This window comes from Bos mutus, unplaced genomic scaffold, assembly GCF_027580195.1.
Source record: "Bos mutus isolate GX-2022 unplaced genomic scaffold, NWIPB_WYAK_1.1 CTG1305, whole genome shotgun sequence".
In the NCBI taxonomy this organism is placed as follows: domain Eukaryota; kingdom Metazoa; phylum Chordata; class Mammalia; order Artiodactyla; family Bovidae; genus Bos; species Bos mutus.
In genome coordinates this window covers 1-13,928 of record NW_027218767.1, presented here as the reverse complement: position 1 = coordinate 13,928, position 13,928 = coordinate 1, and the positions used below count along the sequence as shown (strand labels likewise).

At 45.1% G+C, this 13,928-nt stretch overlaps 2 pseudogenes; one reads left to right on the top strand and one right to left on the bottom strand.

The window, feature by feature from the left end:
* Positions 1–26: 26 nt before the first annotated feature.
* On the bottom strand, positions 27–10,938 carry LOC138986773 (olfactory receptor 4P4-like; annotated as a pseudogene).
* Positions 10,551–10,666, top strand: LOC138986774 (5S ribosomal RNA; annotated as a pseudogene).
* Positions 10,939–13,928: the final 2,990 nt, after the last annotated feature.

The following is a 13,928-nucleotide window of genomic DNA, read 5'->3' as shown; positions in this document are numbered from 1 at the left end:
ACTCACTCCTTAGATAGTTCCTTGTGGTTATGTTACATTGCTAAGAGGTTGAATTAAGTTGTTAAAAAGGACATTCTGAGTTTGTTTCTAAAGCTTATCTCAATAACCAGTCTTTGAATAAAGATCAGATGCTCAGGATCTACAAGCAGGATATCAACAGCAAGCTATAGTCATTTAGCAAACTAAGTCAGATGACATGGAGATGTCACTGGGCTACACCTAATAGAAGTTCTTGACTTAACTTCTTATGATTCTACTATTACTGCTATTGTTTTCGATATTGCCTGTTTCAAGAAGTGTTGTTCCTTACATTCTCAAGTGTGTGACTGAGCCACTAAGTGAGTCACTGTATGACTTAGCTGTAAAAAGAAGAGAAGTGAAAAGCAAAGGAGATAAGGAAAGATATAAGCATCTGAATGCAGAGTTCCAAAGAACAGCAAGGAGAGATAAGCAAGCCTTCCTCAGCGATCAATGCAAAGAAATAGAGGAAAACAACAGGATGGGAAAGACTAGAGATCTCTTCAAGAAAATGAGAGATACCAAGGGGACATTTCATGCAAAGATGGGCTCGATAAAGGACAGAAATGGTATGGACCTAACAGAAGCAGCAGATATTAAGAAGAGGTGGCAAGAATACATAGAAGAACTGTACAGAAAAGATCTTCACGACCCAGATAATCACGACGGTGTGATCACTGACCTCGAGCCAGACATCCTGGAATGTGAAGTCAAGTGGGCCTTAGAAAGCATCACTATGAACAAAGCTAGTGAGGTGATGGAACTCCAGAGGAGCTATTTCAACTCCTGAAAGATGATGCTGTGAAAGTGCTGCACTGAATATGCCAGCAAATTTGGAAAACTCAGCAGTGGCCACAGGACTGGAAAAGGTCAGTTTTCATTCCAATCCCAAAGAAAGCAATGCCAAAGAATGCTCAAACTACCGCACAATTGCACTCATCTCACATGCTAGTAAAGTAATGCTCAAAATTCTCCAAGCCAGGCTTCAGCAATACACGAACCGTGAACTTCCAGATGTTCAAGCTGGTTTTAGAAAAGGCAGAGGAACCAGAGATCAAATTGCCAACATCTGCTGGATCATGGAAAAAGCAAGAGAGTTCCAGAAAAACATCTATTTCTGCTTTATTGACTATGCCAAAGCCTTTGACTGCATGGATCACAATAAACTGTATAAAATTCTGAAAGAGATGGGAATACCAGAACCCCTGACCTGCCTCTTGAGAAATCTGTATGCAGGTCAGGAAGCAACAGTTAGAACTGGACATGGAAAAACAGACTGGTTCCAAATAGGAAAAGGAGTACATCAAGGCTGTATATTGTCACCGTGCTTATTTAATTTCTATGCAGAGTACATCATGAGAAATGCTGGACTGGAAGAAACACAAGCTGGAATCAAGATTGCCAGGATAATATCAGTAACCTCAGAAATGCAGATGACACCACCCTTATGGCAGAAAGTGAAGAGGAACTAAAAAGCCTCTTGATGAAAGTGAAAGTGGAGAGTGAAAAAGTTGGCTTAAAGCTCGACATGCAGAAAACGAAGATCACAGCATCTGCACCCATCACTTCATGGGAAATAGATGGGGAAATAGTGGAAACAGTATCAGACTTTATTTTGGGGGGCTCCAAAATCACTGCAGATGGTGACTGCAGCCATGAAATTAAAAGACGCTTACTCCTTGGAAGAAAAGTTATGAACAACCTAGATAGCATATTCAAAAGCAGAGACATTACTTTGCCAACAAAGGTCCGTCTAGTCAAGGCTATGGTTTTTCCTGTAGTCATGTTTGGATGTGAGAGTTGGACCATGAAGAAGGCTGAGCACCGAAGAATTGATGCTTTTGAACTGTGGTGTTGGAGAAGACTCCTGAGAGTCCCTTGGACTGCAAGGAGATCCAACCAGTCCATTCTGAAGGAGATCAGCCCTGGGATTTCTTTGGAAGGAATGATGCTAAAGCTGAAACTCCAGTACTTTGGCCACCTCATGCAAAGAGTTGACTCTTTGGAAAAGACTCCGATGCTGGGAGGGATTGGGGGCAAGAGGAGAAGGGGACGACAGAGGATGAGATGGCTGGATGGCATGACTGACTCGATGGACATGAGTCTAAGTGAAGTCCAGGAGTTGGTGATGGACAGGGAGGCCTGGCGTGCTGCGATTCATGGGGTCACGAAGAGTCGGACAGGACTGAGCGACTGAACTGAACTGAACCGACATAACATAAGAAATCCCCACGCAATAGGAATTAAAATCAGTATATGAGTTTTCTCATACAGTGTGATTTACTAGCGAAAAGCAACCACCACCCCACAACCTGAACTGCTCATGAATCCAGACTGAATGAGGCAGGCAGAATAATGTCTTATTTTAAGCCTCATTCCGAGAGAGAGAGATTTGTATGAATGATGTCTCTGTGAAATGAAGCAATATATTCTGGCCTCTTTGTTTCCTAGTACTTGTACTTATTAACAAGAGAGATAAGAATGGCATATATTGTAAGCATCTTTTTTAAAAATTCCTCACCCAAAATATCTGGTATTAAACTCTGTAGTTCGTGGCTGAAGGTCATGGATTATGGTTTATGCTTAATTTACACATGAAGGCAGAACTGAGGTCTCTATGGAAGGCTATTAAACACTATAAGCAAACACAGAGATGGGGATATTGAAAAATATCAGTTATTACCAGATATTCGCAACTATCTGGGAAGATGAATGGATGATCTTTATGAAAATGTAACTCCAAACAACTGATCCACTTGAGGAGATAATTCAATTGGGAAAATAAGTAAGATTTGGTTAATTTACATTATTTACTACATATTCATTCAGTTACTTTGATAACTTTTGCCTCCTTAAGATTATTATTTACAATTCTGAAACACCATTCTTTTTTGACATGTAAATATGAAGCAAAATATGAAAATAATATTTGCAAAGTATCTTGCAAGTACAAAAATAAGACACATACATATTCAGTTCAGTTCAGTCCCTCAGTCGTGTCTGACTCTTTGAGACCCCATGTACTGCAGCAAACCAGGCCTCCCTGTCCATCACCAACTCCCGGAGTCCACCCAAACCCATGTCCATTGAGTCAGTGATGCCATCCAGCCATCTCATCCTCTGTTGTCCCCTTCTCCTCCTCCCCTCAACCTTTCCAAGCATCAGGGTCTTTTCAAATGCGTCAGCTCTTCTCATCAGGTGGCCAAAGTGTTGGAGTTTTAGCTTCAACATCAGTCCTTCCAATGAACACCCAGGACTGATCTCCTTTGGGATGGACTGGTTGGATCTCCTTGTAGTCCAAGGGACATTCAAGAGTCTTCTCCAACACCACAGTTCAAATGCATCAATTCTTCGGCCCTCAGCTTTCTTTAGAGTCCAACTCTCACATCCATACATGACTGCTGGAAAAACTATAGCTTTGACTAGACAGGTCTTTGTTGCTAGTAAAGTAATGCTCAAAATTCTCCAAGCCAGGCTTCAGCAATACGTGCACCATGAACTTCCAGATGTTCAAGCTGGTTTTAGAAAAGGCAGAGGAACCAGAAATCAAATTGCCAACATCTGCTGGATCATCGAAAAAGCAAGAGAGTTCCAGAAAAACTTCTATTTCTGCTTTCTTGACTATGCCATAGCCTTTGACTGTGTGGATCACAATAAACTGTGGAAAATTCTGAAGGAGACACACACATAATATAGCCAAATATTAATATGGCCTATCTTTGTGTGGAGAACAGTTAACAACATTTTTATGACATATTAATAATATGATTCTTTAAAATTCATAATCTTTCCTATTAATTCTAAAAAATATTACATTATTTGAGAGAGAAACATTAGAAAATATCCTATTACCTAAAATAAATCTATAGTATTAAATATAGTTTAACTCATTATATAGAATACAAATCTATACTATCAATAGTTACATTTTATATCCAAAACTATGCACATTTTCATAAGAAAATGCAGCAATCTTAAAAATGTATTTCAAACAAAATGTATACTTTGCACTAGAAAATCATGAAAATCCTATAGGTATGGATGTATACACATTAGACTTCCTGGTAGCTCACCTGGTAAAGAATCCATCTGCAATGCAGGAGACCTCTGGTTGATTCCTGGGTCAGGAAAATCCCCTGGAGAAGAGATAGGCTACCCACTCCAGTATACTTGGGCTTCCCTGATGGCTCAGTTGGTAAAGAGTCTGCCTGCAGTATGGGAGACCTGGGTTCAGTCCCTGGCTTGGGAAGATCCCCTGGAGGAGAACATGGCAACCCACTCTGATATTTGTGCCTGGAGAATCCCCATGGACAGAGAAGCCTGGTGGGCTACAGTCCATGTGGCCACAGAGAGAAACACCTAAGCACAGCAGCAGAATATATATATATTCCCATCACTGAGTCTGATCTATATTTTGTCAAATATTATTTTAGGATTATTCTACACTTGAAATTAGAAACGAAGTGAAAGTCTTTTACTTTGAAATAAATCATCTATTTTGAGGAACTAAAGGATTTATATTTTCTTCTTTTTTGTAGCAAAGTCAGTTGTAGTTTATTTATTCCTTGATCATGTATACTTAATGTCAAACCCAGTTAAAATAGCAAGAGTTTGTATATATATATATATATATATATATATATATATATACACACATATATATTTTTTTAAATACTTACAATGTTACTTCACAAACAGATCACACAGTGACTTGCTTTTCAGACTGTAAGACTTGCCATGTAGACTATAAGGCTGGACTTTACACTATGTTGTATTTAGATCTATATATTCTTTTCACTTAAGTAAAATAATCACAGTTCACAAATACACACAAAAAGATCTCTAGGTACTTGATTAAAAGAAATCTAGAGTTGTAGGATACGAGGCTAGGTATATAGTTCTGAAAGGAGTTTGCAGTATGTGATTGTTCTTATTTTCCTATAACTGCCTTTTTGTTTTTTTTTGTTAGTCGCTGAATCATGTCCAGCTGTTTTGCATCCCCATGGGCTGTAGCCCACCAGATTCCTCTCTCCATGGGATTTCCCAGGCAAAAACACTGGAGTGGGTAGCCATTTCCTTCTCCAGAGGATCTTCCTGGCCCAAGGATTGAACCTGTGTCTCCTGCATTAGCAGGTGGATTCTTCAACTGTCTTTTACCTTTTAACATATTATTACCTTTTATACCTTGAGGCCAAGTATTTTGAGAGCGAAGTCTCCCCCAGGTTTAGCCTTCAATACAGGCAGGATCACTCTCCCTCCAGACTTTTCACTGTGTTTTTACTCTGTAAAAAGTTTTCTTTTCTTTTCTTTTTTTTTTTTAAACAAAGGGGATTATTAGTGAAAAGTGAAATCAAGGAAAACACATTGAGAGGAAAATAAAGAAGGAACCACCGAAGGCAAGCTGTTGTTGGAGGCTTGGCTTTTACACATTCTGACTGATTTTCCCATTAGCAGGAGAGAATCAGCAACAGAGGGAGTGATGAGAAGACAGTCACTGGAGTCAGACGAATGACCTTCAGATCATTAAGCTCCCTTCCCAGAACCTTTTATTGCACCAAACTCTTCTTATGGAATTTTTCATCTCCATGTTTCTAAGTGTGTAGATAAGCGGGTTGAGCATGGGGACAATAATTGTGTAGAAGAGCGTAAACACTTTATCTTCTGGTAATGTTGTGGCAGGTCTAATGTAAACAAAGATGACAGGTGTGAAAAAGAGGATCACGGACTGTGATGTGGGAACTACAGGTGGAAAGTGCTTTATGGTGGCTTTCTGCAGAATATGTGCACACATTATACAGAATCAAAGTGTAGGAGGCCATCAAAACCACAAAGAGCACCAGTCCCATCAAGCCAGAACTGCAATGACAAAAAAGCCAATTTTGTGAGTATCAGTGCAGGCTAGTTTCAACAAAAGATATGCATCACGGAAATAGTGATCTATTTCACTGGGGCCACAGAAAGGTCAAACAATCGCAAGAAGAAAGAGACCAAGAGAATGAAGAAGTCCCCCTGCACGACGCTATGAGAATTGAGTGACGTTTTTGCCTGTTCATGGTGATGGCGTCGTGGAGAGGTTTGCTGACGGCCACATAGCAGTCACAGGCCATCCCTGTGAGGGTGAAGACCTCAATCCCCCCTCAAAGAAGTGGGTGGTGAAAAGCTGTGTCATGCAGTTTTTATAGGAAATGGCCTTTTTCTCCATCAGTAAGTCAGTCATGAGTTTGGGTGTCACAGTGGAGGTGTAGAAGAGGTCTGAGAGTGCAAGGCAGTTAAGGAAGAAGTACATGGGCTGGGTGATTAGCTGACTGCATGTAATAGAAATCACAATGATCAAATTCCCCAACCAAATAGCCAGGTAACAGAATAAGAAAAATAAAAAGCAGAGGATCTGGACTTTCTTGTCCATAGAAAGTTCTAAGAGGATAAATTCAGTAACATTATTTCTATCTTCCATGATCTGATGTTCAAGAAAGTGATCTGAAATGACAAAACCAATGAAACGAATCATTGATGAGAAAATGGAAACCTAATATCTACTTTAAATGGCACCAATGCCTTTTAAAGACAAGTTATTTTGAGACCCACTGAAATCATTTTCATTTAATACGAGTCTTTGACTATCTAGTACTAATATTCTTCTAAGAGCTAAGAATACAGTGATAAATTAGACAAAGTTCCAGTTTTTATATAATTTAAATTATTTTGTGAGGAAGCAAGGAATTATATTTATCAAGAATTTTAAAAAAAAGAGATAATCTTAATAGTGTTAAGTAGGGTGACATATAATGTGCCAATTTAGGATGTAAAATAGAGGTAACTATAGAATTTGCTTGATTAAGTGGTTTCTAATGAAATCATCACAAAATTGGTGTAGGGTGTGTGGGTGGGTTTTGCAGTGCTGGCACAGAGTCAATGTTAAATAAATATCAATTAAATAAAAATCTGGAAAGTGAACAATGTGCTATAATTTTGAAGGAATAATACAATAAATAATCATCCTTTAGTCAGGTAATTCATGATAAAACTGAAGAACAAATCATTTTTATGAGTGGACTCATAATCCTTTTTGACTTTTAAGTTAGTTAAGTTGCTCAGTAGTATCTGATTCTTTGCGACCCCGTGGACTGTAGACCACCAGGCTCCTCCATCCATGGGATTCTCCGGGCAAGAATACTGGAGTGGGTTGCCATTTCCTTCTCCAGGGGATCTTTCTGACTCAGGGATCAAACCCAGGTCTTCTGCATTGCAGGCAGATGCTTTAACCTCTGAGCCACCAGGGAAGCCCTTTTGACTTTTAAGAGGAAATAATTCCTTCATGTGAAATACTCCATGAAACTTTCATATTTCTTAAACAATATTTGAAGCATCTCTAGGTTAATATATTGACAACTATGCTTTTCCTGTTTGTCTATATTTCTCTTGCAAGATTATTTCCTCTTTCAAAATAAATTAACATTCAGAAGTTATTTGAGTTCCATCTTATCAGACTGTAATTATAGTTGCCTAGTTTGGAAATAATATACTGAGAAATGGGCTCCACTAATTCCAAATTAGTTCCCCTAAACACAATGCAATAAACAAGATGGAGCACTTCTTCCCGTAATTTCTTAGAGAATTCACCCACACAGTCTGCATGTGGAGTAGAGTTCCCTTTGGTCCACATCTTCTCTAGCATTTGTTATTGATAGACATCGCAGTGAGGCCCAATCGGATTCGAGGAAGTGGTCCCTCCTTGTAATCTGCAGTTGAGTCGCTCCAATCATTAGTGTTATGGAGCAAGATGAACTTTTGGAAATGCAGATGTAATTCTATCACCTCCCTGCCACAACTGCTCTTGGATTTTCCCATCATATTGAATATATGATCACATCCCTTCATTGCTTGTTCCCGAAGTTTGTCTCTGATGTCTTTTCACTGGAATGCCCTCTGCACTCTTTGGCTTCCATCCCATAGGGCATTTTTCATTTCTAGAATGTCCTAAGTTTCCCTGGTCACATAGCCTTCCAAGATGCTATTTTCCCTGTGTGAAATTCTTCCTGCATCTTAACCCTGGTTTACGTAGGTTCAACCTATGGATCACAAATCAATTGTTACTCTGAAAAGCCTTTGCTGACACCCAGGTTTTGGTGAGGGAACAGGTCCCACAATAAGTTTTCAAAGGATCTGGCTGTGATGTATCATTAAATTCCTCTCAGTGAAAGCAGGAACTCTGTGTCTTCTTCTCTCCGCATTCTATTTCCAGAAATTTATTACACGCCTCCTAGCTCATCGTAGGTGCTCAGTATTTACTTAGTGTGTGAAAGACAGAAAAGATCTTGGAGGCCTGAAGGTGTCACTTGGCTCGGCACTTTTGATCTCTTTGTATATTTGGCGATTGAATTCTTTCTTTCCTGGGTTGATGTGTACACTATAATCAAGGCAAAATATAAGGCATTAATACGTATCCATAAATATAGGTTCTTGCTTTCAAGGAACTCGTACAGCAGATTTCTACAAGTTAGGGCTTTTCAAATGCTCTAGAAGTATGTGAACGTTCAGTATGATTCATTTTCACTACAAAGAAAAATCGTTTGACTTCCATAGCAAAGGTGGAGACCTGCCAACGTTGAGTCCAATACTTATACCTTGACCATTTCAGGCAAGACTTGTGGTTCCTTCTGGAGGTGTGTGGCACTTGCAGAAATGTGAAGATTTTCCAATGTGCTCAGACTTTGCTGTCATTTTAAATCATCAAGAAAGCTTCCAGGTCTCCCAGCACACACAGTCAGTAGCCAACGGAGTGGATTCCAGGAATATGAGTTGTTAACCAGCATCACCGTTGATACTGTTGCTGTACACTCAATGCAGTGGGCAGGGCCTGGATTGTCCACTGGGTCTCATGTGGAAAGGAAAGAAGGGCTTCCCCCACCCCCACACAGCCTCCCAACACCACCCTCTGTTCACAGCCTTGTGAATAGAAACGGTCCCCAAAACAAGAATCAGACAAACCAGAGAAGCCCAGATGGTAGGCCTTGAGATGAATGAACTAAGCAGCTGGTTGAGATGGTACCAAGGGGAAAGGTTGCTCTTTTTGTCTGCCACTCTACTCTTTCTTCCTGGACGCCTTAGGGGTTCGTCATGGAGATGTGAAATAAAGTGCACAAAAGTAATATGTGTTGAATCAAGATTTTGCATTTAATCATCTCTCAAAAAGGAAGAGAGCTTCACCTGCACATGTTTCTTTCAAAAACGTCAACTGCTTTTCAATTCTGGGGTTTCTCTCTTGCCTTGTTCAAGTAGCCTTAATAGTAAAAATCAAAGAAAACTACATAAAGATTCAAAGATACCAACAAAGGACAGCTTCTGTTTCTGAAATCATCTTTCCATTTAGTAGAACACGAGCTCTATTCTTTGTATTTTGCCTAGGGAATTAGCAATGTCCTGGTTCAGATGGCAAGGCATCCGCCCGCAGGAGACTGGGGTTTGATCCCTGGGTCGGGAAGATCCCCCCGGAGAAGGAAATGGCAACCCACTCCAGTATCCTCGCCTGGGAAATGCCACGGACAGAGGAGCCTGATGGGCCGCAGTCCATGGGTCTTATCAAAGTTGGGCTCAACCCAGCAACTACGAACAGAAGTATTTCCAAAGACCACACTCAAGTGTGTGTGTGTGTGTGTGTGTGTGTGTGTGTGTGTGTGTATCTCCTCTTGCCGTCTTGGAGTCTGTCTCGGAATCTTCATGTATTTCTGCCTCTGTATCTCCTGACAGCCGGACGCCGGCCCGTTCTTCTGGCCCCGGCCTCTCCCAGGTGCTCTGGCTCTGGCTGAGGAGCTTGCAGAGGCCAGCTTTTCTCCCTTTGCGTGGGTTCGTGCGAGTGTCTGTGTGTCTGTCTGTGTGCCTGTCTGTGGCTGGTCTGCTCTCTCAGGAAGGTCGAGGCCTGGGCGTGGGGGCAAAGGGGGGCCTCGGTAGTGCGAAGGGGGCGGGGCTGAGGCGCTCTGGTCGACCACGCCTCCCTGGCTTCCGGTAGGTTTGGGCACCAGACAGGTGCCAGGCAAGTTGGGCGCTCAAGTTTCACTGCTCCTAGGCCCGCAGGAGGTTCAGAGGCCCCTGGGCCGCGGGGGTTGGGAGGCGGCGGGCCCGAAGACCGACACCTCCGGGGCCGCGCGGGCCTGAGCAGCGAATGGGATCGGGGGAAGCCCCGCTCAGCGAGCGCGGCCGGGTCTGGAGTGGCCGGGAATGGGAGGGCGCCGAGACCTCCGCACCCCTCAGCCCAGCCCCCAGGCCCCGCGCGCACACGCACGCACGCCCTCCCTCCCGGTCAATGGGGGGTCCTGGAAGCCCCTCGGGCCCCCGGGCCCGGCCAGGCGCTTGCTGGTCTGGTGTTGGCGGTGTTCGGGGGGCGGGCCGGCGTCAGCAGGCTGGAGTCCGGTCGCGGGTCGTGCGGCTCAAGTACAGCACGCCCCCTGAAGAGAGGTGCGGCCCGTTGGCCCGACCTGCAGGGCAGAGCGAAAGGGAGGCGAAGCGCAAGGCTCTTAGGGCGCCCCGCGCCGACCGCCTCCGTTTCAGCCTGAAGGCGCCCGATCTCGTCTGATCTCGGAAGCTAAGCAGGGTCGGGCCTGGTTAGTATCTTGGATGGGAGACCACCTGGGAATCCCGGGTGCTCGAGGCTTTTTGCCTACCAGAAGAGGTCCTTTAGCCCCCGCCGCGCGTCCCGATTCTTGGATCCCCCCCGCAGCCCCAGCCCCTCCCGGGCCGCGGGGAGCGGGTGGCCGGGGCCCCGACTCCCGCTGCAGACCTGGGTTGCCTCCGCGCGGCCCGCGAGCCCCTCCGCATTCGCATTCGGCTTCCAGGACACCCGACGACCGGCAGTCCCGTCTCCATCTGGGGCTCCTTTGGCTTGCCTCAGGCAATCCCGGGGCTTGCACCGACTCCAGCCAGAGCCCCGGCCCCCGCCCCACCCCCTGCCTCGCAGGCGATCGCGCATGCGCATGTGCGCGCGCACGCACAGATAGATGTGCCCAAACGGGGCATCTATCTTGTTCACTTATACTGTGGGTGGATCTATGCCTGGGAGTCGGACTGCTGAACCATAGGCTACTTCCACTTCTAGTTCCTTCGGGAACCTCCATAGGCTTTTCCATACCAGCTCTACCAACGCCCATTCCTACTCACGGTGGAGGAGAGTTCCCTTTGCTCCACATCTTCTCCAGCATTGGTTATTGACAGACATCGCAGTGAGGCCCAATCGGACTCATGTGAAGTGGTCCCTCCTTGGAGTTTGGAGTTGAGCCTCTCCAATCATTAGTGACGTGGAGCAAGATGACCTTTTGGAAATGCAGATGCAATGCTGTCACCTCCCTGCTCCAACGGCTCTCGTATTTTCCCAGCATATTGAAGATACGACCACTTGCCTTCAGGCTTGCTCCTCACGTTCTGCTCTGATGTCTTTTGCCTGGAATGCCCTCTGCACTCTTTGGCTTCCATCCCATAGGGCATTTTTCGTTTCTTGAATGTCCTAAGGTTCCCTGGTCACATAGCCTTCCAAGATGCTATTTTCCCTGCCTGAAATCTTCCTGCATCTCAACGCTGGTTTACGTAGGTTCAACCTATGGACCTCAATGCAATGGTTCCTCTGGAAAGCCTTCCCTGACACCCAGGGTTTTTGGTGAGGGAAGAGGCCCCTCTATAGGTTCTCAAAGGATCTGCCTGTGATGTATCATTAGAGTCGTCTCAGTGAAAGCAGGAACTCTGTCTTCTTCTCTCCGCATTCTATTTCCTGAAACTTATTACATGCCTCCTAGCTCATCGTAGGTGCTCAGTATTTACTTAGTGTGTGAAAGACAGAAAAGCTCGTGGAAGCCTCAAGGGGTCACTTGGCTCAGCACTTTTGATCTCTTTGTATATTTGGCGATTCAATTCTTTCCTTTCCTGGGTTGATGTGTACACTATATTCGAGGCACAATCTAAGGCATGAAGATATATCCATACATATAGGTTCTTGCCTTTTTTTTTTTTTTTTTTTTCCGGAGCCTGGCGCCGCTGAGGGCAGGGAAATCCCGGGCCGAGCTCCCTGGTTGGTGTCTCTGGTAATTAACAAGGGCAGACGCCTGGCGGCCTGGGTCTGAGGTTCTTGCTTTCAAGGAACTCGTACAGCAGATTTCTACAAGTTAGGGCTTTTCAAATGCTCTAGAAGAATGGGAACGTTCAGTATGCTCCATTTTCATTTCAAAGAAAGATCGTTTGACTTCCATAGCAAAGGTGGAGACCTTCCAACGTTTAGTCCAATACTTACACCTTGACCATTTCCGGCAAGTCTTGTGGTTCCTTCTGGAGGTGTGTGGCTCTTGCAGAAATGTGAAGATCTTCCATCGTCCTCAGACTTTGGTGTCATTTGCAATCATCAAGAAAGCTTCCAGGTCCAGGTTCCAGACCACCACCGCCACACACAGTCAGTAGCCAATGGAGTGGATTCCAGGAATATGCGTTGTTAACCCGCATTACCGTTGATATTGTTGCTGCACACTCAATGCAGGGGGCAGGGCCTGGATTGTCCACTGGGTCTCATGTGGAATGGAAGGAAGGGCTTCCCCCCCACACACACACACACCCCACCCGCACTGTTGACAGCCTTGTGACTAGAAACGGTCCCCGAAACAAGAATCAGACAAACCAGAGAAGCCCAGATGATAGTCCTTGAGATGAAGGAACTAAGCAGCTGGTTGAGATGGCACCAAGGGGAAAGGTTGCTCTGTTTGTCCGCCCCTCGACTCCTTTCTTCCTGGACGCCTTAGGGGTTCGTCATGGAGATTTGAAATAAAGTGCACAAAAGTCATATGTGTTGAATCAAGATTTTGCATTTAACCATCTCTCAAAAAGGAAGAGAGCTTCACCTGCACATGTTTCTTTCAAAAACGTCAACTGCTTTTCAATTCTGGGGTTTCTCTCTCGCCTTGTTCAAGTAGCCTTAAGAGTAAAAATCAACGAAAACTACATAAAGATTCAAAGATACCAACAAAGGACAGCTTCTGTTTCTGAAATCATCTTTCCATTTAGTAGAGCACGAGCTCTATTCTTTGTATTTTGCCTAGAGAATTAGCAATGTCCTGGTTCAGATGGCAAGGCATCGGCCCGCAGGAGACTGGGGTTTGATCCCTGGGTCGGGAAGATCCCCCCGGAGAAGGAAATGGCAACCCACTCCAGTATCCTCGCCTGGGAAATGCCACGGACAGAGGAGCCTGATGTGCCACAGTCCATGGGTCATATCAAAGTTGGGCTCAACCCAGCAACTACGAACAGAAGTATTTCCAAAGACCACACTCAAGTGTGTGTGTGTGTGTGTGTGTGTGTGTGTGTGTGTGTCCTCCTCTCGCCGTCTTGGAGTCTGTCTCGGAATCTTCATGTATTTCTGCCTCTATTTCTCCTGACAGCCGGCCGCCGGCCCGTTCGTCTGGCCCTGGCCTCTGCCAGGTGCTCTGGCTCTGGCTGAGGAGTTTGAGCCGGCCAGCTTGTCTCCCTTTGCATGGGTGCGTGCGAGTGTCTGTGTGTCTGTCTGTGTGCCTGCCTGTGGCTCGTCTGCTCTCTCAGGAAGGTCGAGTGCTTGGCGGGCGGCGTGGGGCCAAAGGGGGGCCTCGGTAGTGCGAAGGGGCGGGACTGTCGCGCTCCAGTGGACCGCGCCTCCATGGCTCCAGGTGTGTTTGAGCACCAGTCAGGTACCGGGCAAAATGGGCACTCAAGATTCGTTGCGCCTACACCCGAAGGAGATTTAGAGTCCAGCGGGCCTCGGGGGTCAGGTCATGGCAGGTCCGCCGAAGACCGACACCTCTAGGGCGGCGTGGCCTGATCAGAGAAACGGATCGGGAGGCCCTGCTCAGCCAGCGCGCGGGCTTGGAGTGGCTGGGGTGGGAGGCGCCAAGACCTCCGCACCCCTCAGC